The following is a 27990-nucleotide window of genomic DNA, read 5'->3' as shown; positions in this document are numbered from 1 at the left end:
AGGGGACTGAACCCACCGTCAGGAAGTGAACTGTGGAGCTCCCAGACAGGCTCCAGACGGGCACAGGGGGGCATTGGGCTATGGTTTCTGGCTTCCAGCAGCTTGTGTGTGTGTGTGTGTGTGTGTGTGTGTGTATGTGTGAGTATTTCCCGAACAGCTAGCATGCAGCCACCGGCCAAGGAAAACTCCACAAAATACCGGGGTCATCCAGGGTCCCCGGCCTGACAGAGTACCCTTGGGATCGGGCAGAACAACCTTCCAGGCTCTGGGCGCTCCGTGCCAGCCTCATGACTCATCAGGTAGAGGCGTGCAGCCCCAACCCACACCAGGAAGGAAACAGAAGTGAGTTCATGCCGCCGACCAAACTCCCACAGTCAGCCCAGGCCCAGGCCAGACTGGGGTGGAGGCCAGAGCTGGGCTAGGACTGAGGGGTATTTGCTGTAGAGGCAGCCCCTAGCCATGCATAGCTATTTAGCTTCATTAGAATGAAGTAAAATAAAGACCCGGTTCCTTGGTCTCACTAGCCACGTTCCATGTGCTCGGTGATGCCTGGATTGGACAGCACAGAACAGAGTATTTCCATTGTTCCAGAAAGCTCTCTTGGGCAGGGCTGCTGGAGACCGATGGGGTGGGGGTGGGGCAGCGTTTGGCAATATTGGGTTATCACAATCAGGGGGTCACTGGCACCTCATGGGTGGACACTCTCAACATCCTACAGTGCATAGTATACCGCACCGCCCCCCTCCCCCCGGCAACAAGAATGATCTGGCCCCAAGTGTCACGGGGGCCAAGGTGGAGAGCTCCCTGCCCTGGACGGAGCCCAGCACCTGATTAGCATCTCTGCATGCTGACTCCCACGTGGGTCCTTTACTTGGGTCAGGTGAGAGTGGGAGCTTGGAAGAGGCCTGGTCGATGGATGGCTCTACTGTGTCAGCCTCTGGTGGGGGTGGGGGGCATGCTCAAGGACATCCACAAGTGTGTTGCCCTTCTCTATGTAAGGCAGGGGACTGGACATTTGGAGTTCTGAGCCTCAGATCTGTGGGGGGTGGAGAGGGGCACACTCAACAGGCGACTGGTCACCTGGGTTGGGTATGGGTCAGGTCTTCCATCTTTGTGTTAGCAGGCCCAGCTCGAGAGCGCCCCAACCCCGCCCCAGCCTCTCCGGAGGGCAGGGACTTGGCTACACAGCCTCAGCAGGTGCTCAGCACTTGGATGGGACAGACAGAGAGCCAGCAGGCGCTGAGGCAGCAACCTGGCTCTGAAAGCAAATCAACACTGACCTTTGATCCCAAGCTCCCCACCCCCTCTTTGTGGTTCCCTGTTACTTCTCAGCCTCAGGGAGCTGGTTCCGGGTCTGGATCCTTGGCTCAGGCGGGCCTGTAAAGAGCAGGTACTTCCCAGAGCTCGCACTGCTGGCACCCATGGTCAGTGGATGCAAGAGGGTCCCCCCAGAGTGGTCCCCAGCCCTATTCCTGGACAGGAAGCAGGTCCCTACAGCCTCTCTGGAGTCCAAGGGCAGCACCCCTTTGGCCCCCAACCCTGCCCCTCTGGAGGTAGCCCCTTCTGCAGGAGGCCTTTCTCCTGGGTTCTCACCTCTACTCTTGGCCCAGAGCCTGACCCCGCCACTCTCTGTCCACTGTCATCTCCTGTAGGCAGATCGGGGGTGTCCTCTAGTTGGGGTCTAGACCGGCTCCTGCCCCTACTTGTCCACACAGCTCCCTCGAGAGCCCCCTCCTCCTCACCCTGAGGATGGGCAGGGCTGTAGATGCTGTCCCAGATGCCAGGGATGGCAGCCTATGGGCAGGAAGTGATGCCCACATGGCTGAGGCACCTGTGGTTTTAGCCTGGATAGAAGGAAGTTGGAGTCACCCTCAAATCCCTTCTCTGATGGGCTGCAGCTTCTGGCTTTTCTCTGGCCTCGGGTGGTCTCCCCTTTCTTGTGGCCACCCTGTGTGCCCCATGGACAGGCCAGCTGGTAGAGCCCAGACCCCTCACCTGCCAACCTTTGCATCTCCAGCTGTACTATGTGACTGGGCAGTGAATCACTGGGCCGAGATTCTGCCCCAGGTGGGCAAAGCCTCTATGGATGCCACCGGTGAGCTGGCGACCACAAGCGCTTCCGTAACACCCCTTCCCCTGGGGCCTCACACACCTGGAAGGTTCCATGGCACAGTCTGACAGGGTGGTGGCTGGGGCTCTGAGGGGGCCCTCCAGCCAGAACACCCCACCATCTCAGCTGGCAGAAGGTGTCTGGTTGAGTGACCCAACCCCAGCCAGTATGAAACCTGTTCCCTTGGGAGGCCTCCAGGAGAGGTGCCCTGGGAACTGGGACAAGAGCTGAGGATTCCGGGGTCAAACCAAGGCTAGACTTGGAATATTCTCAAATGAGGCTGAGGATACCTGCCTAGGAGTGCAGGGCAGGGGTGGAGGAGAATGTGGTGCAGGGTCTTGCATTACGCAGGATGCACAAACTCCGGGAAAGGGCAACAGTCACGACTGTTGGAAATAATCTCTGTAACACAGAGAGGGATGGGGTGGGAAAGGCAGCTGACTCAGGACCATCTCTGCTCCAACCAAGCATGGCTTCCAGAAATGTAGTTTAACTCATGGCAAGCCCAAAGAAACAAGAAGGAGAAAACACAAAAAGAAATTGAAAAGGGCAGAGATCAGTGGAGGAGGGAGAGATTAGGAAGAGCAGAGATAAACAAAACCCTAAGCTGATTCATTGGAAGAACAATCACATGAAAACACTCTGGCAAGAAAGAAGGGGAGAGCACGACACTCCAAATAAAACATACAAAGAGGGAATAAGTGCAGACACAACACAGATTTTAAAATAATAGAATTAGGAACACTCATAAACTAATAAAATTGAAAACCTAAATGAAGTAGATAAATTCTTAGAAAAAAATATATAATCACAAAAAGAAGGGCAAACAGCAAGAGACTAAAAAGTGATGGTCCAAGCCCTCCTCTCTCCCAGTCTGGAGCCCAGGCTGCTTTGTGAGTTGAGTCCCACCCTGATTCCAGGGACCAGTTAATTCCTGCTTTGGACAAAATGTTCCAGAAAGTGGAAGAGTGTGGGATGCGTCCAGCTCACTGTGTCTGGCTCTGAACCAGACAAATGGGAAGAGAAAACGAGAGGCCCATTCACTCAGGAACGTGGGTGCAAAACATCTGAAATAAAATATTAGGCCCAATTATAGGGGGCTTCCCTGGCAGTCTGGTGGTTAAAAACCTGTGCTTCCAGTGTAGGGGGAGTGGGTTCCATCCCTGGTCAGGAAACTAGGATCCCACATGCTGCGAGGTGCTGCTGCTAAGTTGCTTCAGTCATGTCCGACTCTGTGCGACCCCATAGACGGCAGCCCACCAGGCTCCCCCATCCCTGGGATTCTCCAGGCAAGAACACTGGTGCAGCAGCCAATGAAAAAAGTTCATGATTGTAAGTGAGAAATAGACCTCATGGTCTGGATTTCTCTAGTTTAACACCAAACACATCAATCCAAATTCATTCCATGAATAAAGGAGAAAGATCCTATGAATAAGTTGATAGGGACAGAAAAGCACTTGACATGTGTCTTGAACACAACAGATCTAGTCTATTTTGTTACTGATTAAAAAGCTGTCAGCACAGTAGAAACAGAAGACCAGTGGGAATCATGCCCCCAAGCCTATAGAACTGGTGGTTGGAGAACGTGTGGTGGCTCAGACCAAGACCATCCCAGAGACTACAATAGCCAGCAGTCATGCCCTGCTATTGAATGAATGTTGCCCCCCTGCCATTTCCTATGTTGAAATCCTAGCCCCCAGTGTGATGGTGTGAGGAGGTGGGGCCTTTGGTGGGGTGAGTAGGTCAAGACTGAAGGTAAAAGAAGGGGCGGCGGAGGATAAGATGGTTAGATGGCATCATTGATTCAATGGACACAGACTTGGGTGAGCTCTGGGAGATGGTGAGGGGCAGGAAGGTCTGGCATGCTGCACTCCAGGGATGACAAAGAGTTGGACATGACTTAGTAACTAAAGAACAACAACAGGTCAGGAGAGCAGAGCTCCTGATGAGATTAACGCTCTTCTAAGAAGAGGCCTGAGAGCTCACTCTCACTCTGCTTTCTGCCAAGTGAGGACCCAACAAGAAGATGTCTTTGCAAGTCAGGAAGCAGCTTCCATCAGACGCCAGGTCTGCCAGCACCTTGATCTTGGCCATTTTCATCTTCCAGACTGTGAGAAATAAATGTTTGTTTTTAAGCCACCCAGTCTGTGTGTTCTGTCACAGCAGCCTGAACCAAGGCATGCTGCTAGGAATCTACCCAACAGGTAAAAACGCACATCCATACAAAAGACTTCTTGCAAATAGTTTTAACAAGTTTGTTTATAATTGCCCCAGACTGGAAATACCCAAGATATCCTTCACTATATGAGTGGATAGCAAACTGGAACATCTACACAATGGAATATTATTTAGCAAAACAAGCTGTCAAGTCACACAAAGCATGGATACATCATAAATGCATGTTACATTGAAAAAAGTCTGTGTGAAAAGGCTATATACTGTATATTCCTTTTATATGACATTCTGGAAAAAGCAAAAAGATTAATGCTTACCAAGGGTAGGGGTGGGGATAGGGAAAGGGAAGAATAGCTGAAACACAGAGGATTTTTAGGACAGTGAAACTACTCTGTTTGGTAATGTAATGGTGGATACATGAAACTGTACGTTTGTTAAAACCCAGAGACTATATGAGGCTTAATGTATGCAAATTTAAGAGGATCATTTAGGAGACGGGGATCTCCAGATGGAATGACAGAAGAATCCAGCTGCGTTACAAGTTGTTGTTGCTCAGTCACTAAGTCACGTCCAACTCTTTGGGACCCCATGGACTGCAGCACGCCAGGCGTCCCTGTCCTTCACTATCTCCTGGAGTTTGCTCATACTCATATCCATTGAGTCGATGATGCCATCCTACCATCTCATCCTCTGTCACCACCTCCTCCTCCTGCCCTCGATCTTTCCCCGCATCAGTCTTTTCTAATGAGTTAGCTCTTCACATCAGGTGGCCAAAGGATTGGAGCTTCAGCTTCAGCATCAGTCCTTCCACTGAATATTCAGGGTTGATTTCCTAAAGGATTTACTGGTTTGGGCTCCTTGCTGTCCAAGGGACTCTCAGAGTCTTCTCCAGCACCACAGTTTGTAGCTGAGACCATCTTACTGAAAGGGGTGAGGGAAGGTGCTGACCCAAGTGACATTGGGACTGCGTGGGTCTCTAAGACTAAAAGTAAAGGAACAGTACATAGACCTGAACTGTAGTTGGTAATGCTGTTTCCCACTGGGACTGGTTAACTCTGAAACCACCATGCAGGCACATTGAACTATTGAGTGTATGATGGTAGATGCTGTGAGCCGCTTCTCTCCGTTGGAGTGGGAGTTTACAGATACGGCAGGAAAAGGCTGGGAGGAGGTAATAGAATTAGAGACAGCAATAGGAATTCATGCTTATTATGGATACTTGTGGGAACATGTAGAAATATTTATAGATATGTGAATATATACAGGTTAGTACAGTGAACTGTGGCCAAAAATCTACCCCCTCCACCCCGCCACAAAATTCATAGATTGCAGCCCTAACTCCCCATGTGATTGTATTTGGAGACGGGGTCTTTAAAGAGGTAACTAAGGTTAGATTGGGCTTCTCAGATGACACTAGTGGTAAAGAACTTGCCTGCCTATGCAGGAGACATAAGAGACTAGGGTTTGATCCCTGGATCAGGAAGATCCCCTGGAGGAGGGCATGGCAACCCACTCCAGTATTCTTGCCTGGAGTCCACAGGGTCGCAAACAGTCAGACATGATTGAAGCAACATAGCATGCACACAAGGTTCAATCAGGTCATAAGGGTGGGGCCCTGATCCAATGGAACTGGTGTCCATACAAGAAGAGAAAGAGACATCAGGAGTGAGTGAGTAAATAAAGGAAGGGCTGTGTGAGGACACAGGGAGGAGATGGCCATCTAAGTGCCAAGGCGAAAGGCCTCAGGAGAAACCAAACTGCAAGCACCTTGATCTTGAACTTCCAGTCTCCATATCAGTGAGAAAACAAACTTCTGTTGTTTAAGCCTCCCAGTCTGTGGTGCTTGGTTATGGTATCCCTAGCAGGCAAATCCCATGGACAGAGGAGCCTGGTAGGCTGCAGTCCATGAGGTCACTAAGAGTCGGACACTACTGAGCGACTTCACTTTCACTTTTCACTTTCATGCATTGGAGAAGGAAATGGCAACCCACTCCAGTGTTCTTGCCTGGAGAATCCCAGGGATGGGGAAGCCTGGTGGGGTACCCTCTATGGGGTCGCACAGAGTCGGACACACGGACTTAGCAGTAGCAGCAGCAGCAGCAGGCAAATATAGCTAGAAAGGAAAGAAATGCTCAAAACCAAAATGAAACAACAACCCAGAACAAAGGGGCTCTGTTAAAAGGGATACAAAGTAAAGGAGTTCCCAAGCCTGAGGCTGGAATAGCTTGAGCAACAAAATAAACAGGGAAGCCCTCAGATGAAAACACAGTGTAAAGATAGGTATCCATGAGTCCATACTGATATAAAAATGGCTGAATAAATACAGGAATGAGGAGAAGAGACAAATCTGTGTGAAAGAATCTGAAGGTACGTATGTAGATGCTCTGCCCTCTGGGAGGGAGACCAAACCCTCCTTAAGTGTGGGCCACAAGTGTGGGTCCCCTCTCCGGTGAGAACGGGGTGGATAGGGGGAGAAAGAGGAACTCCTCAGTGGTGACACCTAACAGACACCTCGTCAGGTGACCAAGGGCACAGGAGGAGTCGTGTTGAGAGAACAGCCCTGACAGGATGTGATGAGAAGGGCAATTTCCCTCTGCGGTCTTCCTCCTACAAACCCACAAGCCCAGAAAAACAACAAGAAAGCATCAGACAAACCAGCAGAGGGACAGTGTGCACATTTCTGTCCAGCCCTCCTCCAAACCATTGGGGTCGTTCAAACCAGGAAAGTCTGAATGACCCTCCCTGCCAAGAGCATCTGGGAGGAGACGTGATGACTACATGTCATGTGAGCTCGGGACAGGTCCTGGAGCAGCCGGAAGTCGTGAGGTTAAACCTGAGGAAGCCTGAATAGTGTGCATGCATGCTAAGTCACTTCAGTCATGTCTGACTCTTTGCGACCCTATGGACTGTAGCCCTCCAGGCTCCTCTGTCCATGGGATTCTCCAGGCAAGAATACTGGAATGGGTTTCCCTTTCCTCCTCAAGGGGATCTTCCCAACCCAGGGATCAAACCCAGGTCTCTTAAATCTCCTAGATTGGCAGGCGGGTTCTTTACCACTAGCGCCACCTGAATAGTGTGGACCTTAGTTAATAATAATGTATCAATATTGACTCATGAATTATGAGAGATGTATCATACTCATTCATGTAAGATAATAATAGATGAAAATTGGATGTGGGGTATATGGGAACTCTGTATTCTCTTCACAGCTTTTCTATAAACATGTTGTTGTTTAGTTGCTAAGTCGTGTCTGACTCTTTGACAACCACATGCACTGTAGCCCGCCAGGCTCCTCTGTCCATGGGGTTTCCCAGGCAAGTATACTTGAGTGGGTTGCCATTTCCTTCTTGAGGGGATCTTCCCAACCCAGGGATTGAACCAATGTCTCCTGCTTGGCAGGGGGATTCTTTTCCACTGAGCCATCAGGGAAGCCCTTTCTATAAACATACATGTGTACTATAATAAAATAGTTTATGGAATTCCCTGGTTGCCTAGTGGTTAGAATTCTGGTATTTCACTGCCGTGGCCTGAGTTCATCCCTGGTTATGGAACTGAGATACTGCAAGCCACACAGTGCAGCGAAATAAACAGTTTAAAGTTAAAAAAAAAAAAAAAAAAAGGATATTTGCTGTAGGCTTGGCGTTGTTACCATAGCAAGTTAAAGATCTTTATTATTCCTAGCTTGCTAATAATTATAGTAAGAGTTAGTGTTTAAATCTATCAACTCTTGAGATTAAAAAAAAAATACATGCGCACATACCTCTGAAGGGCTGTCTATGAGGTCAGGCATATGAGAACAGAGAATGAATGAGTAAAATATAAATAGATGAAACAAGAGAGGGCCTTGCAAGTACTTAGGAAACATGATCATCTTCCATGACCTGAGACATGTGATGAACCTGACCCTCAGAGAAGGAAACTGGCTATGAAATTGGAAGGCTAGCCTGCAAGCCGTAGAGCCCCCTTTACCTTCTGGTGAGCTTGGCAGGGCCTCCCAGCTTGTTTAGTCTGCTGTGAAGGAGAGCAGAGAGGAGAGGCACCAGACTCAATCCCCATCAGCGGGACCATCTAAGTGAAAGGAAGGGTCACTGAGCTGCTCAGAGACCAGTACCACATCATGAAATTGTGGGAAATAGTCAAAAACAACAAAATTGAAATGTGATTTAAGAAGCATACTGACTGCAGCCATGAAATTAAACGATGCTTATTCCTTGGAAGAAAAGCTGTGACAAAACTAGACAGTGTGTTGAAAAGCAGGGACATCACTTGGCCAACAAAGGTCCATATAGACAAAGCTATGGTTTCTTCAGTAGTCATGTACGGATGTGAGAGTTGGACCATAAAGAAGGCTGAGCGCCAAAGAACTGATGCTTTTGTACAATGCTGCTGGAGAAGTTTCTTGAGAGTCCCTTGAACTGCAAGGTAATCAAACTAGTCCATCCTAAAGGAAATCAACCCAGAACATTCACTGGAAGGTCTAATGCTGAAGCCAAAGCTCCAATCCTTTGGCCACCTGATGTGAAGAACTGACTCATTAGAAAAAAAACCCCTGATGCTGGGAAAGATTGAGGGCAGGAGAAGAGGGTGACAGAGGATGAGATGGTAGGATGGCATCATCGACTCATTGGACAGGAGTCTGAGCAAACTCCGGGAGATAGTGAAGGGAAGGAAGTCTGGCATGCTGCAGTCTATGGGTTACAAAGAGTCAGACAAGACTGAGCGACTGGACAACAACAAATAGGACTATTTTTAAATATAGAGAGAACTAAAAAATATGGAAGCAGGATCATTGCAGAAAAAAATACATTCACGAAATGCCTTCAGGGCCTGTGAGACCTGAAGTCGCCCTCACTCCCTGCTCCTCTCCCTGAGCTCCTGTACCTTCTTCCATGGAGACTGTTTCAGGGATAGTCCCAGAGGACCCATGCACAGCCAGAAATTGCTGGATGTCTGCCTCTTTGCAGTTCCATTTTCTTGGAAACTATACCCTGTGGAAGTATGTACTATGGGCAGATCTCACACTCCAGTCAATGCCTTGGTCCTCCTTCTCAAGCCAGAGTGCTTGAATACTCCCCTTTGAGGGGGCCAAATTTAGCCAACAAACATACAAGATATCCTGTTAAACTTGTACTTCAAATATACAAGGAATAATTCTTCAGCATGTGCAATATAGGTAAATCTATATGAACCAAAAATAGATTAGTGGTTACCTAGGGCTGGAGGGTGGAGAAGGAAATGGCAACCCACTCCAGTACTTTTGCCTGGAAAATCCCATGGACAGAGGAGCCTGGTGGGCTACAGTCCATGGGGTTGCAGAGAGTCGGACACAACTGAAGTGACTAAGCACTAAGCCCGGCTGGAGGGACTGGGAGGAAAACGGCTGCTAACAAGCGCAAGTTTTTTCCCATCTGAAATGATGAAAATAGAAATTCAACTCTGAATCTGACAACCACTAAACCGCACACTTTACTTATTTATTATTGATAATATTGTTACAGCTACCAAAAGCCTAGACATTTTTCAGGAGACTGAGTGTTCTCACACTTTCTCAAACCACAACTGCACTATATCTTAACACCCTCAACCCTCACAGACAAGCCTTGCAGCATAACTAGAGAAATGCAAATTCTAGAAACTGATCAAGGAAAGAAAGCTGGTTCACAAGCGCACACTTTAAATAAGTGAACTTTACAGTAAGTGTATTGGCTGTCAATAAACGTCCGGTATTTAATCCCGAGCCCCTGTGCTCCTTCCAGGGGCGCGTCCTTGTCACGTTGAGGGGGCCAAGAGGCGGTGGGACTGCGAGAGAGGCCTGATGTCCGTATCGCCGGTCTCTGGGCGGGTCCCCTGGGCCGGGCTTTCTCGGGACTGGTGACTCAGGACGTCAGGATCACCACGCCAAGGAACCTGCTCACACCCTGCGTGCTTTTTAGGGAGATATTCCAAGTCGTCCTGCAGCAAGTGCCGCGTAGTCCAAGCGGGCGCCTCTCGCGTCTCCGCAACTCTCCAGATCCCCCAGCTTCCCGCCCGATCGAGGCCAACGCAAGAACTCACTTCCACGATACAGACCTCGGTCGGCAGGGCTGAGGATGTGAGGCCGGCTCAGCCTTAAATAGGCTTCCCTGGGCTCTGATTGGTGAGGTAGGATCATGTGTCAACCTCTGGCCCAATCGCAAAGGCCGCAGCTTGTGGTACGGTGATTGGTCAGGTCCAGTTACGTGCCTAGGAGGTGCTGGACTGCGGTGGGTAGTTGTGGTTACTCCGGGCCTGGAGGTCCGGTCGGAAGGGTCCGCCCTAGGCATCCGGGTCCTGGGGCTGGCGTTGGGGGGCTGGTGTCGGGGGTGGGGGCGGGGTTCCCAGTAGCCTCCGGAGACTGGGTCAAACAGGCCAGCTCTGAGCGCTCGAATCCCCGCCTCCTCTCCTCCAGCAAAGCGCTCGTCCAGGGTGGACAACCCAGAGGTCAGAGCACTGCCTCACCCCAACCTGCCCTTCGGTGTTTTGTTCAGTGGATAATTTCAGACTCAGCAAAGTCTGTTTTCCAGTGAACACCACCACGTTAGTATTTACACCCACAAGCCCGCCTACTGTTAGGCATCTAAATCCGTTCAGTTAGTTCAATTCAGTCACTCAGTCGTGTCCGACTCTTCGCGACCCCATGAACTGCAGCACTCCAGGCCTCCCTGTCCATCACCAACTCCCGGAGTCCACCCAAATCCATGTCCATCGAGTTGGTGATGCCATCCAACCATCTCATCCTCTGTCGTCCCCTTCTCCTCCTGCCCTCAATCTTTCCCAGCATAAGGGTCTTTTCAAATGAGTCAGCTCTTCGCATCAGGTGGCCAAAGTATTGGAGTTTCAGCTTCAATATCAGTCCTTCCAATGAACACCCAGGACTGATCTCCTTTAGGATGGACTGATTGGATCTCCTTGCAATCCTAGGACTCTTCAAGAGTCTTCTCCAACACCACAGTTCAAAAGCATCAGTTCTTTAGCACTCAGCTTTCTTTATAGTCCAACTCTCACATCCATACATGACCACTGGAAAAACCATAGCCTTGACTAGATGGACCTTTGTTGACAAAGTAATGTCTCTGCTTTTGAATATGCTATCTAGGTTGGTCATAACTTTCCTTCCAAGGAGTAAGCATCTTTTAATTTCATGGCTGCAGTCACCATCTGCAATGATTTTGGAGCCCAGAAAAATAAAGTCTGACACTGTTTCCCCATCTATTTGCCATGAAAGTGATGGGACCAGATGCCATGATCTTTGTTTTCTGAATGTTGAGCTTTAAGCCAATTTTTTCACTCTCCTCTTTCACTTTTATCAAGAGGCTCTTTAGTTCTTCTTCACTTTCTGCCATAAGGGTGGTGTCAACTGCATATCTGAGGTTATTGATATGTCTCCCAGCAATCTTGATTCCAGCTTGTGCTTCTTCCAGCCCAGCGTTTCTCATGATGTACTCTGCATACAAGTTAAATAAGCAGGGTGACAGTATACAGCCTTGACGTACTCCTTTTCCTATTTGGAACCAGTCTGTTGTCCCATGTCCAGTTCTAATTGTTGCTTCTTGACCTGCACACAGATTTCTCAGGAGGCGGGTCAGGTGGTCTGGTATTTCCATCTCTTTAAGAATTTTCCACAGTTTGCTGTGATCCATACAGTCAAAGGCTTTCGCATAGTCAATAAAGCCGAAGTAGATGTTTTTCTGGAATTCTCTTGCTTTTTCTATGATCCAGTGATGTTGGCAGTTTGATTTCTGGTTCCTCTGACTTTTCTAAATCCAGCTTGAACATCTGGAAGTTCTCGGTTCACATACTATTGAAGCCTAGCTTGGAGAATTTTGAGCATTACTTTGCTAATGTGTGAGATGAGTGCAATTGTATGGTAGTTTGAACATTTTTTGGCATTGCCTTTTTTTGGGATTGGAATGAAAACTGACCTTTTCCAGTCCTGTGGCCACTGATGAGTTTTCCAAATTTGCTGACATATTGAGTGTAGCACTTTCACAGCATCATCTTTTAGGATTTCAAATAGCTCCACTGAAATTCCATTGCCTCCATTAACTTTGTTCATAGTGATGCTTCCTAAGGCCCATTTGACTTCACATTCCAGGATGTCTGGCTCTTGGTGAGCAATCACACCATCGTGGTTATCTGGGTAATGAAGATCTTTTTTGGTATAGTTCTTCCATGTATTCTTATCCCCTCTTCTTAATATCTTCTGCTTCTGTTAGGTCCATACTGTTTCTGTCGTTTTTTTGTGCCCATGTTTGCATGAAATATTCCCTTGGTAGCTCTAGTTTTCTTGAAGAGACCTCTAGTCTTTCCTGTTCTATTGTTTTCCTCTATTTCTTTGCATTGATCACTTAGGAAGGCTCGGGGGAACCCTTTAAAGCAAGAAAATGCTAAAAATTTTGGGGAAAGGGATGGGGACAAGCTCACAATAGACTCAAGTTTCTGGAAATGCTCCAGTTTTGATGCTGGTGGTAGATTTGCAGGTGCTCATTATTAAACCATTAACATAAAACTATAAATTTCTAATGTTTCTAATATTATTAAATTGCAAATATAAGCACTTGTCCCCCCAAATACTTTAGCATGCATAGCATTAGCACATAGTATTTGTTTATAGATTTTTAATGTTAAATTTACAATGAAGTACATAAACCCTAATCATAGTTTTGCTGAGCTTTAGCAAATACACACTACTGTGTGGCCCAAGACACAGTCAGGACAAACAGAACATGCTCATCACCCCAGAAAGCTCCTTCTTGCCCTTCCCATTCTATGTCCGCCTCTACTGTACAAAGACATCCACTGTTCTGATTATTTCCACTCTAGTTTTGCCTGTTCTAGGAGTCATATAAATGAAGCACAGGGTACACACTCTTGTGTAAGGTTTCTTCACTTAGTATTATGGTTTTGCGACCCACTCTCGTTTCCTGCATTGATAGTTTGCCCTTTTGGCTGCTGGTAGGGCCCCATTGTAAACTCCCTGTTGATGGACGCTTGGACTGGCTCGTTTTTTGGCGATTGTAAATTAAGCTTCTGCAAACATTCTTTTTGAAGCCTTCCAGTGGACATAGGCTTTTATTTCTCTGGGCAGATATCCAGGACTGGGTCAAAGGATAGGAGTGTGTTTGTTTCACCAGAAGCTGACAGAGCTTCCTCCATCATGGCTTTCAATTTTCAGGCCACTAACAGTGTATGAGGGTTCTAATTTCTCTATATCCTCATCAGTACTTTTAAAAAAGTGGTAGCCATTCTAACAGAAGTGAAGTGGTATCTCACTGTGGTTTTAATTTTCATTGTTCTGATAATGAATGATACTAAAGCACTTTTTTCTTCTTTTGAAAATAACAAATCTTTTGTCCATTTAAAAAAACTAGGTTATTTAGCTTAAATTTGTTTTTCAACAGTGGCATTTTGTTAATATTAGAAATATACTATCACAGGTAACTTCCAGGAGGGCTTTTAAAAGGGATTTTTACACAGAAAAGGAATTTTCGAATACCCCTCCCAGTGTTCAAGCCCTTGTTTAAGATAGCAGAAGTGTAGTTAGTCTAATGGGACCACCTAAACGTCTGTGCTGCAAAAGAGGATTTTTAGGCTTTTGGTAATTCTGAGCAGCACACCTCCCTCTAACAGCTTTACTCATGTTGCAAGGAGGGTATTTGATAATTGAAGAGTGAGGAGGTTAGTGTATATTTTATGTAACTTTCTATCATGTAGGCAATTAAGTTGTTACATCTGGGGACTTCCCGGGTGGTCCAGTGGTTGAGACTTCACCTTCCAATGCAGTGGGTGCAGGTTCGATCCCTGGTCAGAGAACTAAGAACCCACTTGCCTTGTGGCTAAAAGACCAAAAACATAGAGCAGAAACAATATAGTTACAACTCAATAGAGACTTTAAAAATGGTCCACATTAAAAAAAAATCGAAAAAAATATTGTTACATCTGGAAAAAAGCAGATATTCCAATTTCTGATACATTAGCTTCTTCCTGGGTGCTTTTGCTTTGTGTCCTTCAGTTGATGACAGCTCCCAATTCACTTTCTTGGGCTGGTTGGCTCTCCCCGTCAAGGTGCAGTGGAAATAACCCCCAAACCACGGACTTTGTTCCGTAAAAGACAGTTGCATTCAGCTCCATGCTTTGGCTGACCCTTTTTCAAATGTGACCAAAAAAACAAAAGTGAGATAGGGTGAAGTTTTCCAAGTGGGTAGTCTGAATTTTTCATTTAGAGCAGTGGGAGTTATTTATATAGTCTGGAGATCATTCTTTGTCAGATATTAGTTTTGCAAATATTTTCTCCCATCCTCTGGATTGCTGATTGATCGTCTTAACAGTGGATTTTCTTGAACAGAAATTTTTTTGAATTTCAATGAAGTCAAATTTCTCCATTTTCTCAGAACTAAGAAGCCTTTCCCTAAGTCAAAAGATATTTTCCTCTAAAGCTTTAGGGTTTTAGCTTTCACTTTTAAATCTATGGTGCATTGTAAATTAACTTTTGCACACAATGTTGAAACTGTTGGGTGTCATTTTTGGGGGAGTTCTGAAGAGCTATAATACTATAATCCTTTATGTCTCAGCACAGAAAGAATTCAGCGAAAGGCAAAGTGATAGATAAGAAGTGATTTTTTAGAATAGGATGCTTATGAGGCCTACACACAGGTGGGCAAGGGGGTACCATGTCCTGAGAACGTACTGAGCTACAGTTTTATAATCAAAGGAAAAGTGGGGAGGGGGAGAAGTTCTTGGCTTTCTTGAGTAGACATCATGCTTCCATCATCAGTTCCTCCTCCAGGTTGAGCGGGGGAGTTTTCTTGTCCTTATAAGGTCAAGCTGGGTCCACAGATTATTGTTTTTTACATGCTCAGAGAGCATGTCCTAACTTATTGAGTTCACTGGGCAAAATGTAGGCCTCATTGTTTTATTGTTTGGCGGCATGTCTCATGCTTCTGTTGTACAGGTTTGTTGCTAAGCAAGCCTGCTTGGTTTTGTGGTTAAGCAAAACTGCTCTCTTGAGTAATCCTTAACTTACAAGAGTCTCATGTATTTCTTCTGCTTATAATCCCCTAATGGGATTAACTATTTAATCACCTATTTCGTCCCTTCTGGGGCTTCCCTGATTCGTTCAGATGATAAAGGATCCACCTGCAATGCAGGAGACCTGGGTTCAATCCCTGGGTTGGGAAGATCCCCTGGAGAAGGGAATGGCAACCCACTCCGGTATTCTTGGCTGGAGAATTCCATGACAGAAGAGCTTGAGGGCACTGCAGTCCTTGGGGTCACAGAGCCCGACACGACCGAGTGACTGTCACACTTTTCACTTTGTGCCTTTACTCCGCCATTATCAGTGTAGCATAGGGTTCATTTTTTGCCACATGCAGGTCTGGTTATTGTAGCATCATATGTTAAAAGACTTACCTTTGTTTGCTGGGCTGCTCTGGCACCTTTGCAAAAAGTCAGATGGCATATAAAGTGAGCAGTTGCGTTGCGCCTCTCCTGGAGAAAGCAGCATTGGCACTGACCCTCAGTGTGTGTGGGAGGGTTGGCATTGGGCTCTGCAAGGAGCCCCTTCACTCATGGGCTGACTCCTGGGCTCTGGCCGGAGGGTCGGTGCGATGGCTCAGGTCCCCCGAGGCTCCGCATTCTGATGAAGACACGGAGGGGGATCTCCTCGCAGGCGTGCCCAGCTTTCTGGGTCTCTGTCCACCGGGTGCCATGCTCACAAACCCTTCTGGAGAGTCTGGTCTGGTCCGAAGCCAGCCTCCTGGCCCTCCCTTGATCCTCAGTGGTCCCTGCAGTGCAGAGGGGGCAACCCCCAGCTCAGCAGGCTCCTCTACTTCAGGGGCGCCTCCAAAACAGTCTGGTCTGGAGCGGCCTGGATGCCTAGCTTCCCCCATTCCCTCCGCCCCCTCAGCGCCTGCAGGTGGGTGGGTGTTGGGCTTTGAGCCTGCACGCCCTCCCTTTTCTGCACCCACCTTACTCCTCCCTACCCTGCTCCTTCTCTCTCCCTGTGATGTTTCTCCCCACTCCCCAGCCTGTAGTGACCCCCACCCTGCCCTCCTCCCCTTCCTGGATCCTCTCTCCGCCCTTCCAGGTGGTGCCCGCACGCACCCTAGCTGCACCTTCCGGGGGCCAGGTGCAACACGGGGTCTCCAGTGCCTCTTTAGCACCAGGTAGTGGGCAGTTCTAATTCCTGTGAGACTTTAATGTTTACAGGTCTTCAAAGCACAAGGGGAACACAAGGTTATTTTTGTTTCCTTGTGTTACTTGTTTCCTTTATTCTATTCCAGATAGAATAAATCATCTCCCGGCTTGCAGTCACCACTGTGGTCCACTGACCTTGGTCTTACTTTTCCTGTATCTTGAGGCGTTTTGCTAGTTCATCATTCTTGGGAATATTTGTTACCCAACCAAACTTGGGTCTGCTGCAGTGAAGCCAATCTGCTGACACCCAGTGGTGAAGGAAAGTGCAGCACTTAATGTCAGAAGCCTTAAAAGGGGGCTTTCCCAGGTGGCGCTAATGGTAAAGAACTGGCTTGCCAATGCATTAGATGTAAGAGACTAGGGTTCGATCCCTTGGTCGGAAAGATCCCCTGGAGAAGGGCATGGCAGCCCACTCCAGTGTTCTTGCCTGGAGAATCCTATGGACAGAGGAGCCTGGCGGGCTACAGTCTATAGGGTTGCAAAGAGTAGGACGTGACTGAAGCAAATTAGCACGCACACCATAAACAGAATCTGGGATAGCTAGTGCTGGGAGAGCCCGGACTCCGGATGGGTTTCAGGAAAGCCTTTTTAAAGGCCAGGTGAGGGGAGGGGCATCCCAAGGTGCCCCTCAGAGATCAGCTCGGGCATAGTTCTCTGATTGGTTGATGGTGAGGTAACTGGGAGGTGTCACAGGGGTTGACAGTATCCTTAGGCTCCAGAAGGACTGGGGGCTATGGGCTCATGGACGTGAATGTCTGCCTTTTGGTAGGGGGTTTAGTGTCTGTAAAACTGCTCTGCTCAGTTACAGGAATAATTTCACCATTACTCATCAACTCTTACCAACTGTGCCCACAATGACTAAACGAGCAAGAAAACAGGAGAGTGATGACGTCCCCTGAGAGGATGATGCTGCTTCCTTCAGTTTCCCACGTAGCCTCGGAAATGCAGACACCCGCTCTGTGGCTGCAGTTTGTTCTACTGAATGCAGTGGAGGGTCTGGAATCTCCCATCTGCTGCCCGCAACGCAGAGAAGCCTGACACGAGAAGTAAGGGCATCAGAAGATGCACAGAGCAGCGCTGGGCCACAGTGACGGTGGGAGCAGATCCCAGTGTCTCGCCACCAGCACCTGGACCATCTCACATGACAACCCAGGACAATATTCTTTCATCTTTGGTGATGTCTGTGCTTTAAAACCACTTGATGAAAGTACGGAGGCTGTATTTAGATTCTTATTAAAATTTCTAATACAATTTTTCTTCTTTAAAAAGAAAACCCGGAGCCTGGTCTAGGGCTGACGTGGGCCCCTGCAGGGTTTCGGTTAAATGAACAATTAGTGATGCCTGTGCCCCATACCCCCGTGGCACACACCCAAACCTCCACGTCTGCTGAGGTTGAATTGTCCAGCCAGTTTGAGGGGTGAGGTGTCCCCCACCTGTCTGGCTGCATCAGCACGCCTCTCCTGGTTGGTGGTGGGGGCCACAGGTCCTGTGTTTACAGCCACAGTTCTCAGCTGCTGGGAACTGAGGGCTCCTTTGGCCCGTGTCTCTTGCTGAGTTCATCTCTGTAAACAAGATGTTGTGTGTGAGGGGTTTGATCCTCATAGCATTGCCAATCCTGTATTTCTGAGATTTCTGAGACTTTTGCTCAGTTGCAGGTGAAAATTGCACTTGGCAGCTGCCCATTGCTTTTCTTTAATTGGGGGTGAGCATTTTTTTTAATGCATCTACATCAGCTGTTACCTTGTTTGAGACCTGCCTGCTCCTTCCTATCATTCTTATATATTTCCAGAGTGCTTTTTCCCAGGAAGAAAATTGGATCCTTGCCCTCTGTTCTTTCCTGCTCCCCAAATCTTGACTTTGGGGTGTGAGCTCTTCTGGCCCTCATAACCCCAGCCTCTCAGGTTGATTGTTAAAGTTCCCAAACCCAAGACCCCCAAACCATCAGAAATGTTGTGAGGATGCTCATTTCTTGGGGACAAGGTGACAGTCTGGTGAGACCCTCTTACCGGTCCATAATCAGCATCTAGCCCACTGGGAAAGTCATCTCGAGGCTGGAGGTTCTCTGTGTCCTGTCAAAGGCCCCTGCTGTGCCTGGACCTCAGTTTCCCCACCTGTCAATGAGGGGCTGCACTCCAGGAACTTGGTGTTCCCCTTCTGGCCTGATGTGTCAAACCAGGAACACTAGCAGGGCCGGCTCCCTGCCGTATCCTGGTCCTGCCGCCAGAGGGCAGGAGGCTCTGCACTTCACATCACTCTGAGGGGAGGCAGCTGCCGCTGCATAGATGTGAATTGGTTAAGGCTCCTTGGGCTCCATAGCACCCACAGGGACTGGGGGACCTGGTTCAGACCCCGCCCGGCCACCACGCTGTACCAGGCTGGGTGCAGGCAGGGACACCATCTGGGAGCTCCACCTGCGAGCACTGAAGGCCCTTGAAGGCAGCTAGGGGCCAGGTCTGAGGATTCCAACAGAGAGAAGAGGGTGGGTCACAGGCAAGCCAGGGGAAAGAAAAGGTGGGTGTGGGTGTGTGCAGGCTGTGTTGTGGGCACAGCCACTACTCAGGGCCCTTTTCCTTGTTCAAACCTTTCCCGTGGCTCCAGAGGAAGTAGGTGGAGAAGGCTTCAGTCCCACAAAACCAGCCAGGGGTTCTGGGGGCAATGGGAGGATAGCCGGCTGAGATATTGGGAAGGGAGAGGCTATGACATGTGGGCCCAACTGGACCTCCTAGTCACAAGTGCCCAGAATGGACTGGGTGGGGCCATCAGGGTTTGGCCTAGACACGAGAGGGCAGAAATGGAGGGGCAGATCTCAGCTCAGAGCAGGCTCTCTGGGTGAAGAGTGACAACAGCAGGGAACCAGAAGAGAAGTGGGCGAGTAGGGAGGGGCAGCACATGATGGTGGGAGCCCGGGCCCCGGAACAGAGAAAAGGGTCCAGGCAGGAGTCCAGCATGCTTGAGGTTGACCTGGGGGACATACAATGTCCTGGGAAGGGATGAGAGAGGTAGCCCCACTTCCAAGTGGCCTGGCTACAGGCAAGATGATGTGATGGGCCATGTCACAAGAGATCCCATTCAACACCAGCTATCCTTTCTGATGACGCTGATGAGGCCCAAGTGAGGGGCATCAGTGTGTCCCCAGGATGCCATAGCTGGAGGATCATAGGAGGACAGCTAATTTGGGGGGTTGACCACTGTTTTCCACCCCTGTAGTTTGGCAAGTGACAGCCCCTTGGCAGGGGGAGGTCGGGACCCAAGGAGTTGCAAGAGTGGGCAGGGGATCTTTCCAGCTTCTGCTGGTCCCCCAGGAGACTGCCCACCTGTGGCATGTGAAGGCCAAAGCCTTGAGTCTAGGTGAAGTGAGACACTCAGGCAGAAGGTGTGTGTGTGGGGGGGAAGGTAGGTAGAAGGAAGTTAAGGTGATTGTTTTCTGGATGTACCAAGTACAGCCTGGAACTTCTTGCTATGTACCATGTTCAGGAGAGAAAGTGGGGTTGCCCAGAATACCCTGCACCCATGGTTTGGTCCTCTGATCTTCCCCCAGGAATCCCTCTTTCTGGAGATCACATGACTCACACCCATGCCTGAGGCAGAGCTGAGGGTCCCTGCTGAGAGTCCCATGCCTTGTTACTCAAATTATATATGGTAAAATCACAAAATATGGGGTTTGGGTTCCCTCTTGAAGAGATCTTCCTTCTGAGGTCACCTATCAGGTGGGGACCAAGGTGGCTTTGAGCAGGTGGGACATCCTCTGGGCCTCATGCTCCTGGCCTGACTGTGGGGGATGGCTGTTGGGTGCCTGAGCCTTTAAGAGAGCCAGAGAGTGCCATCCCACCATGAGTGGGGTCTTACAGGGTGGGGATCCTGGAATGATGGAGGGTGGTCCAGGCTGGAGAGTGCCATCCCACCACGATGGGTGGGGTCTTACAGGATGGAGATCCTGGAGGGGAGAACTGTGTTCCTGCTATGGAGGCACCTGGTGGAGGCCCCAGGAGAGGGGAGACAATGGTTGGGAACGGAGAGAACACTGCCCTGGAGCAGAGTATGTTCAGAGAAGTGCACCCCTAGGAGAGGCAGGATGTGGGCTCTCTGCCCACCTGTGAAAAACAAGAAGCCTAGCCTCCACAGCATCTACCTGTAGGCCCTGCTGGGTGAACTTGGCCTGCAGGAGCTGTAGGTCTGGGCTGGCTCCCCCGATGGTGGCCTAGCATCATGAGGTCCGGCAGGTTCACAGACAAGGTGGGCTATCTCCTCTAGCCTCTGGGAGCTGTTCCTGGATCCTGAGTGGCATTCCCACATTTGTGGGTGAGGAAGAGCTGGGTGGCCAGAGTGCGCTTGGAGCTTATGACACAGGGGACAGGTAACTCTTGAACTCAACTCAGCTGTAGCCCAGGAGGCTCCTCAAAGACCCCCGGACCCAGGGTACCACATCTTGCTCAGAGTCAATTTCTTGGAAATAGAAACTATTCCACCACTCTGGTGACCACTGTGGGTATGGGGATGACTGACAGGAGTCCAGGATGGGGTCCCTCAGCTTTCTGCGGTCTTTCTCCATGGTATCTAGGCAGGTTTGCTCTGACTCAGGAAGCCCCAAGACCATGCTGAGCTGTGAGTACAGAGAGGGGTGCAGGCTGCTGTTGCCAGGAGCTGTAGGGAAGGGCCTTGGGCTGTTGGGTGCCTGAGCCTTTAGGAGAGCCGGAAAGTCCCATCCTACCAGAGGGGTGGGGTCTTACAGGATAGGGATTCTGGAGGGGTGAGCTGTGTTCCAGGCTATGGAGCTATGGGGAAGGGACACATTGGGGTATGGGGGACTGAGGCCCAATGCTGTGTCGCTTGGCCTTCTGAGTCTCCACGTGTCAAATGTCAAGTGGGGAGATTCCCCTGTTTGCAGGTCTTTCAGTGAAGCGAGCCCCCTCCCTTTCATCTCCTGGGGCTGCTGTGTCTGAATGGGGTGGGGGTGGGGCAGCAGTGGTTTTGATGCAATTCCTGAAATGCAACCATAGGACTTGATGGTGACCCCTTACCTTCAGGGAGATGTGGGGTCTCTCCTTGGAACCAAGCAGAACCCTGCAGACCCCCCTCCCCAAATATAAAACTAAACAGTTAATGATCAGGACAACAGAGTCACAAAGAGTCTGGTAACACATTTTTGAGTTGACTTTACAGATACTGTAACTATCTATCGCAATTCCAAGAACTGGCCTCAAGAGAATGGGATTAACATTTTTTCTCATAATAATCCATACCTTTTGTGGGCATCAAAACAACTGTAGCTTGCTCTGCCCATATATGTAAGCAGGCAATCCTAAAATTGTCAGCAAAGAGTTGCTATAGGCCCAAGTTGACATCTTCCACTCTTAGGAATATGGTGTCTTATATCAGCATGAAGTTACAGAAGATGGAACTTCACCCATAATTCTATAGAAATGGAATGATGTTTGACAGTGGGGAGTTGAAAGCAGCTCTTTTGCCTCATTTCCTATTTGCCCATTTCTGTTCCCTTCCAACCTTAAAAGACTAATTCTAGGAACAAGATCACTAGGTAACTTAAGCTAACTCTTGGCTTATGCTCTCCTGAATGCACACCATGTCTTGCCTAATTTGTTATCTTGTTTCCTAGATAAAAAGAAGTAAGAATGAAGAACTGCGGAGTTAAAAAATGACCAGCTCTCACAATCCTGCAGGCAGATCACAAAGGCAAGATAACATCGAGAGAGGCAGCCAATGCATGCAAAGGAGAATGATATAGCACCCAACTTCCTGCCTCAGTGATTCACTGAGATTCTTTCCCTTTTTTCCCCTTTAAAAACTGTCATGGCTGATCGGCTATACCCCAGTACAAAATATTTTTGGTGTTAAAAAAAATAAAAATAAAATAATAAAAAATAAAAACTGTCTTGTCTGAGCAGAATCTTCAGAGTTGGTCTCCGTACATGAGTCCACCTTCTCCCCAGATTGCCGGCTTTTGTGAGTAAAGCAACTTTCCTCTCTACTGATACTTGCCTCTTGAATTATTGGCTTTTGAGTGGTGAGCAGCAGAACCTGAGTTTTGTAACAACCTGCAGGGAGCCCTCCTTCCTGGGCCATCTGTCAGAAGTGGGGGCTCAGGGGGGCCCCTGACTTGGTCACCCACCCTGACTTGGTTTTGTCACTTGGGGGGAGGCAGACTGTGGCCTTTTGAGGACTGAAATGCCTGAAGCCCAGGGCTTGAGGCTGAGAGAAGCAGAGGCCATGCGTGTGTTGGGGGGCAGGTCTGAGGATCTGTGGGAGCCCCAGCCTGAGAAGACAGGCCACCTGCCCATGGTCATCCATCCCCAGGGAGACCAGGGAGGCTCAGGAGGCCCTGGACAGCATCCACCAGAGAACAGAGTGGTCAGAATCTGAGGAGGGGGAGGAGGAAGAGGGGAGGGATGAGGGGGACCCAAGAAGAGGAGGGAAGGGGAGGAGGCAGAGGGGAGGGAAGGAGGGTGAAAGAAGCACCCAGAAGCCAGAGACAGGTGGAGAGGGCTGGCCAAGGGCTCCAGAGGAGGTGGGGCAGGACCCAGTGAGGTGGGCATGGGGGTCAGGCCTGGGCCTGCCAGGACTCTGGCTGCACCAGTAGCTGGGTGGGGGCAGGGGGACAGGACAGGGTGCCCAAGGGTCCCTGGACCATATTGAGGCTGTGAGTTTTCATTTGCCAGGGTGGCGGGGGCAGGGCTCACTTTATGAGTCGCAGGTTCCTGGGTTTAGGTGTGAAAGATAGTTGCCAGGATACAGGCACCAGACACCACTTGCGCTATTACCCGTGTGGGGGTTGGGAGCTTGTGGGGAAGGATGGGGGGCTGCAGGACTGAGGAGGGTTGGGGGCGGATGTGAGGCCTGCGGTGTCGGGGGTGAGAATTTGGTGAGGGGAACTGCAGGTCTTGCCTCTCCTTCCTGTGGCCCTGAGAGAAGCCCCTGTCGTGGCAACCACAGCCTCTGCTGATGCGGCTGACAGGCGCCTGTGGGTAGCCTGACATTTCAGTGGCTGCCCATCTCTATGCCTGGCTCCTCATGTTTAGCCCTCCCCCTTGCTCAGGCCCGTAGTGACCTGAGTTCTCCACGGGGGCAGTGAAGGCAGCAGATGGACTTGTCTATAGCCCTGACCCTCAGCCTGGTGTCAGGCTGAGATCCTTCTGTCCCTCTTGCGGCATGGTCCCCGGGAGTCCCCAAGCTGGCCCCGTGAAGCCTTGCGGCCCTTCCCCGGCCCCGGCTCCCTGAAGCCCCTCACGCTATTTCTGTCACCTGCACCCAAGTGCTTCTTTCCAGACCTCTCTCCTGGCTCCTGGGAGTGTTGGCTCCTTGGGGGTTGGGCCCTGTTTTACCGGTGTACCCACAGGGCCTAGACCACCGTGCAGAATGGCCACTCGGTCAGTATTTGTTGCACAGACATGAAAATTGTTCAGTGAGAAGAACAAAAACTGCCCTGGTTCTGCCTTTGGACCCCAAAGTGGTTACATCACTCAGGCACAGCCCGGCGTGTTCTTCAGGCCAAGCAGCCACTGACCCTGAATTGGGTGTCCCCTCCTCGGAGAGCCCAGAGCTGACCCCACAGCAATGTGGTATGTGGCCGGGCTGGAAAGCTCCACAGTAGGGTAAGGGCTTGTGGTGGTCTCAGTCCTGATGGTTGAGAGGCCCATAGCAGACCCTCAAGGAAGCTTCAGGATGTGGGGTTGAGGTGGGTCTTTGATCTGGGATCCATGCTGCCCTTCAAGGATCTGGGCCCCATCTCACCTGCCATACAGAAATAACCATCCCCTCTACGGTATCTAGAAGCAGTGCGTAGGCGGTTTGAGCAGAATCAGGGTGGACACCATCTCCTGGAAATAAACTAGCCAGTGGGCCCAGGCGGCTTTGCTATGTGGTTCTGACAATCAGGCCTTAGGCGCTCGCAAGGCCTGGAGCATCGCGTATGATGTAAAACTTGGTGAAGATGTGTAACCGCAGTGGTCCAGACCCCTGTCTCCCTCCAGTCTGCTTGCGTGTCAGGTGGCCTCAGTCTGGCCCAGAGCGTCTCTGAGGCCTGGCTAAGAGCAAATTGAGCTGAGAATACATTTAGTTGGTTTGTGAGGTCTATTTATGGGTGTGCAGTGGCTCTTAAGATCGATGAAGATTTCGCTATCTATCTGGGAGAGGAATGGAGCACTGAGGGTGAATACGTGTGTGCTAAGTTGCTTCACTTGGGTCTGACTCTTTGCAACCCCATGACTGTATCCCACCAGGTTCTTCTGTCCATGGGATTCTCCAGGCAAGAATATTGGAGCGGGTTGCCATGCTCTCCTCCAGGGGATCTTCCTGACCTAGGGATCGAACCCACGTCTCCTGCAGCTCCTGCATTGCAAGCAGGTTCTTTACGGCTGAGCCACCAGAGAAGCCCAAGGGTGAATGGTACTCCCCCAAATTCATGTCCATCCGGGACGTGTGAATGGAACCTTATTTGGAGACAGGGTCTTTGCAGATGTAGTCAAGTCAGGATGAGACCATCCTGTCTGGCCTTAATCCCGATTCGACTGATGTCCTTATAAGGAGAGACGATTTTGGATACTGGGAGAAGGCCATGTGGTGACGGGGCAGAGAGTGTGGAGACGCGGCCATAAGCCCAGGAAGCACGCATCGCCGGCACCACCAGGAGCTGGAAGAAGCCTGGGGCAGGTTCTCCCTTGGAGCCTCCAGGAAGTACCAACCCTACGCTGGTTTTGAACTTCTGGCCTCTAGAATTGTGAAAAAATTAATTGCTGTTTTTTAAACCACTACATTTGTAATTCATTCTGGCCTCCAGGTACAGATTTCTTCCCTACACGCCCCCTGCTCTGGGCAGGCTCTCTGGCTTCATGACAGGAAGGTGTGAGATGTGTCATTCAAGGGGTGGACAAAAGGGATCCGTGTCCTTCGCATCCATGTCCTGGCAGCGTCAGGTGAGGTGTATAAGATGTGAGATTGTTGGCAGAGGCCGTGGTACTTGTCCATGCTGGTCAACACACATTTTACTTCTAGGACTGCTCTCCACGATGCAGTCAGACACAATTATAGCTGCGCCCCCCCCGCCCCCACCCTTTTTTCTTTTTGTGTGAGACTCCTGAAAAGTAGAATTTCCTGAAATTCCTGTGTTTGTAGGGAGCCAAGGCACCTGTTTCACATCCCCAGCTGGCCAAGCACATCCTGGTCCCTCATGAACATCTTGTCCTGGCCAGGCTTGTGCTTTCATAAGGATGATATTTCTCTGTGTTCTTTCGTGGTCATTTGAAGAGGCCACCAAAGAGGAGGCAGTGAAATTATGCAGCCAAACAAAAACAAACAAAAAAACCAGAATGGTCAGCGGTGTCAGTTAATTTCAAAATATTGTTATTTCCTGGATATTTTGGATGCTTTATAAAATTTGCGATTTCTTTCCTCATTTCAAATAAGCATTTGCTTCTGTCTCTGGTTTTGTACTGGTGATTTCATGTTGGTTTCCTTAGAGAGTCCCTCTTGGTGTGCGTGAGCTCTGGCTCCCCTGGGCTGCACATGCTGCCTGAACCTTGGAGCGAGCCTCCCTGCCGCACTCTAGGGCGAGCCCGGGGTGGATCTTGGGGCTGGCCACATGGCCTCGGCTGGGTCCCTGTCAGAGGCCCCTCCAGATCATCCAGGATAACTCACAGCCTGCCCCCTGCCCCGCTCAGAAGCTCAGGGCTGACTTCTCATGGGAATGTCTAGTTAGGATAAAACGGGCGTTGCTCTTTTGTGCGGTTAACATTTGCAGCTCATGTCAACAGCGTTGAGTCTGCAGGCTTCATTCTGTTTCTGTTTTTGCTCAGCTCCTCTCGACAGTAAATGATCATTTTTAAAAGCTTTTCATATGCCGTGCCGTCGTGTCTGTTTTCTGTTTGATGAGTGTGGGATTTCACGTTAACTAACAGCTTAATTCACATCTGAAGGGGCATTTTGAAATCTCAGGCGTAAGTGGTTGATCTATCTATTTCTCCCTGTGGTTATGTCCTTCCTGTTCGTACCTATTTTGCTAATTTTAGATACACGGGTACATGTTGGTTATATGTTTTTGTTCTGTTGCTGCTTTGCCAGAAGTACTGTTTTGTCAGAAAATAGAATTGGTAACTCTGTAGTTCATGCTAGCTTTTTATATGTTTTCCATACTTTTTGTCCCACAGGTGTCCTGTGGCTCTTTGAAGAAAATATAGTGTTGAATCTTTTCTTTTAAATCCAATTTGAGACTTTCTTTTAATTTGAGAGTTTAGCCCAGGGTTTTGGGGCAGGCCAAACTGGAGTGGAAAGAGGGCCCCCCTGGGCCAGCCAAGACCCTCCACTCCAACCCCTCTGCCCACCATGCCAGCCCCTCCCCCTTGGCTGCAGCCCCTGGCCAGCCCCTGTGTCAGGAGGGTCAGTGGCCATTCTCGGGCTTTGGGGGCTTGAGAAGGGAGGAGCCAATGCCTAGAGGCCCGTGTTTCCATTGCTATCCCCAGTGATAGGCCAGCCTGGGCCAAGCTGAACTCTGTTTCTCCAATTCTAAAGGGCCCACCTTGGAACCCCCAAAGCTTCAGTCTGAGGATGGGGGCTGCTGCCTGCAGTCAAGGCCTTTGCCTTCAGCTTCCAGGGGCTCAGCCCATACCTGCACAGGTGGTGGAGCGTTTGCTGTACAGAGGCTACTCTGAGGGCTGTCCCGAGATATCTCAGTCCTCATGCCCCCCCACCCCTAGGTAGAGCAGACCCTGTCCTTCTTTTTTATTTATTTATTTATTGGCCACGCTGTGCAGCTCTCGGGATCCTAGTTCCCTGACTAGGGGTCGAACCTGGGCCTTTGGCAGTGAAAGGACAAAGTTCCAACCACTGGACTGCCGGGGAATTCCCTGTCCCCATTTGACACTGAGGAAATCAAGGCCCAGGGGTAGATGTGGGAGAACCAAGACCCAGAGCGCACTCAGGCTGTCTGTCACAACAGAAACAAAGCCAGCAGTATTTAAATGCCAATGTGCTTACGTGTATGGAACACGTCCAGCAAGCATGGGGCTCGATGTGGGGCAGGGGGCACATGGAGGAGGGACTCAGCCCTGCCCTCCATAGAAAGGACAGAGAAGCAGACAGTTAAGGGTGATCATGTGAGGGGAGGACGGTGGGCAGCATGACCCCCAGCACAGACCACAAGAAAGGGCAGAGGTTGGAGGGGGCACGACCGCTGGTCACTGGGGTGGAGTCAGGTGGAGAGATGTGTCCGATGACAAGGGCCCCTGGAGGTGGGTTGATGCTGAAGGTGCTGTCTGCTTTTGTCTCAGGAGCTGGGAAGAGGCTAAAGCTACGGTGAGAGCTGAGGGTGGGGGCAGTGGAAAGGGCACTCATTGTGACTGGGAAACCACAGAGTCCAGCTCTTTGTAAATTATTATTATTGTTATTATTTATTTGGCTGTGCCAGGTCTTAGTCGCAGCACTCAGGATCTTTGATCTTCCTTGCAGCATGTGGCATCTTTAGATAGCAGCACGTGGGATGTAGC

General features: G+C 49.7%; 1 long non-coding RNA gene across 1 annotated transcript; it reads left to right on the top strand.

Moving 5' to 3' along the window:
• Window positions 1-5469: 5469 nt before the first annotated feature.
• LOC133232716 (uncharacterized) lies at window positions 5470-19124 on the top strand. Its single transcript, XR_009731442.1, has 2 exons — window positions 5470-10744; window positions 17301-19124. It is a non-coding gene; the product is annotated as an uncharacterized LOC133232716 (long non-coding RNA).
• Window positions 19125-27990: the final 8866 nt, after the last annotated feature.

This window comes from Bos javanicus, chromosome 19 (assembly GCF_032452875.1).
Source record: "Bos javanicus breed banteng chromosome 19, ARS-OSU_banteng_1.0, whole genome shotgun sequence".
In the NCBI taxonomy this organism is placed as follows: Eukaryota; Metazoa; Chordata; class Mammalia; order Artiodactyla; family Bovidae; genus Bos; species Bos javanicus.
The sequence above is the reverse complement of the archived record's forward strand: the minus strand, read 5'-3'. Positions and strand labels throughout refer to the sequence as shown.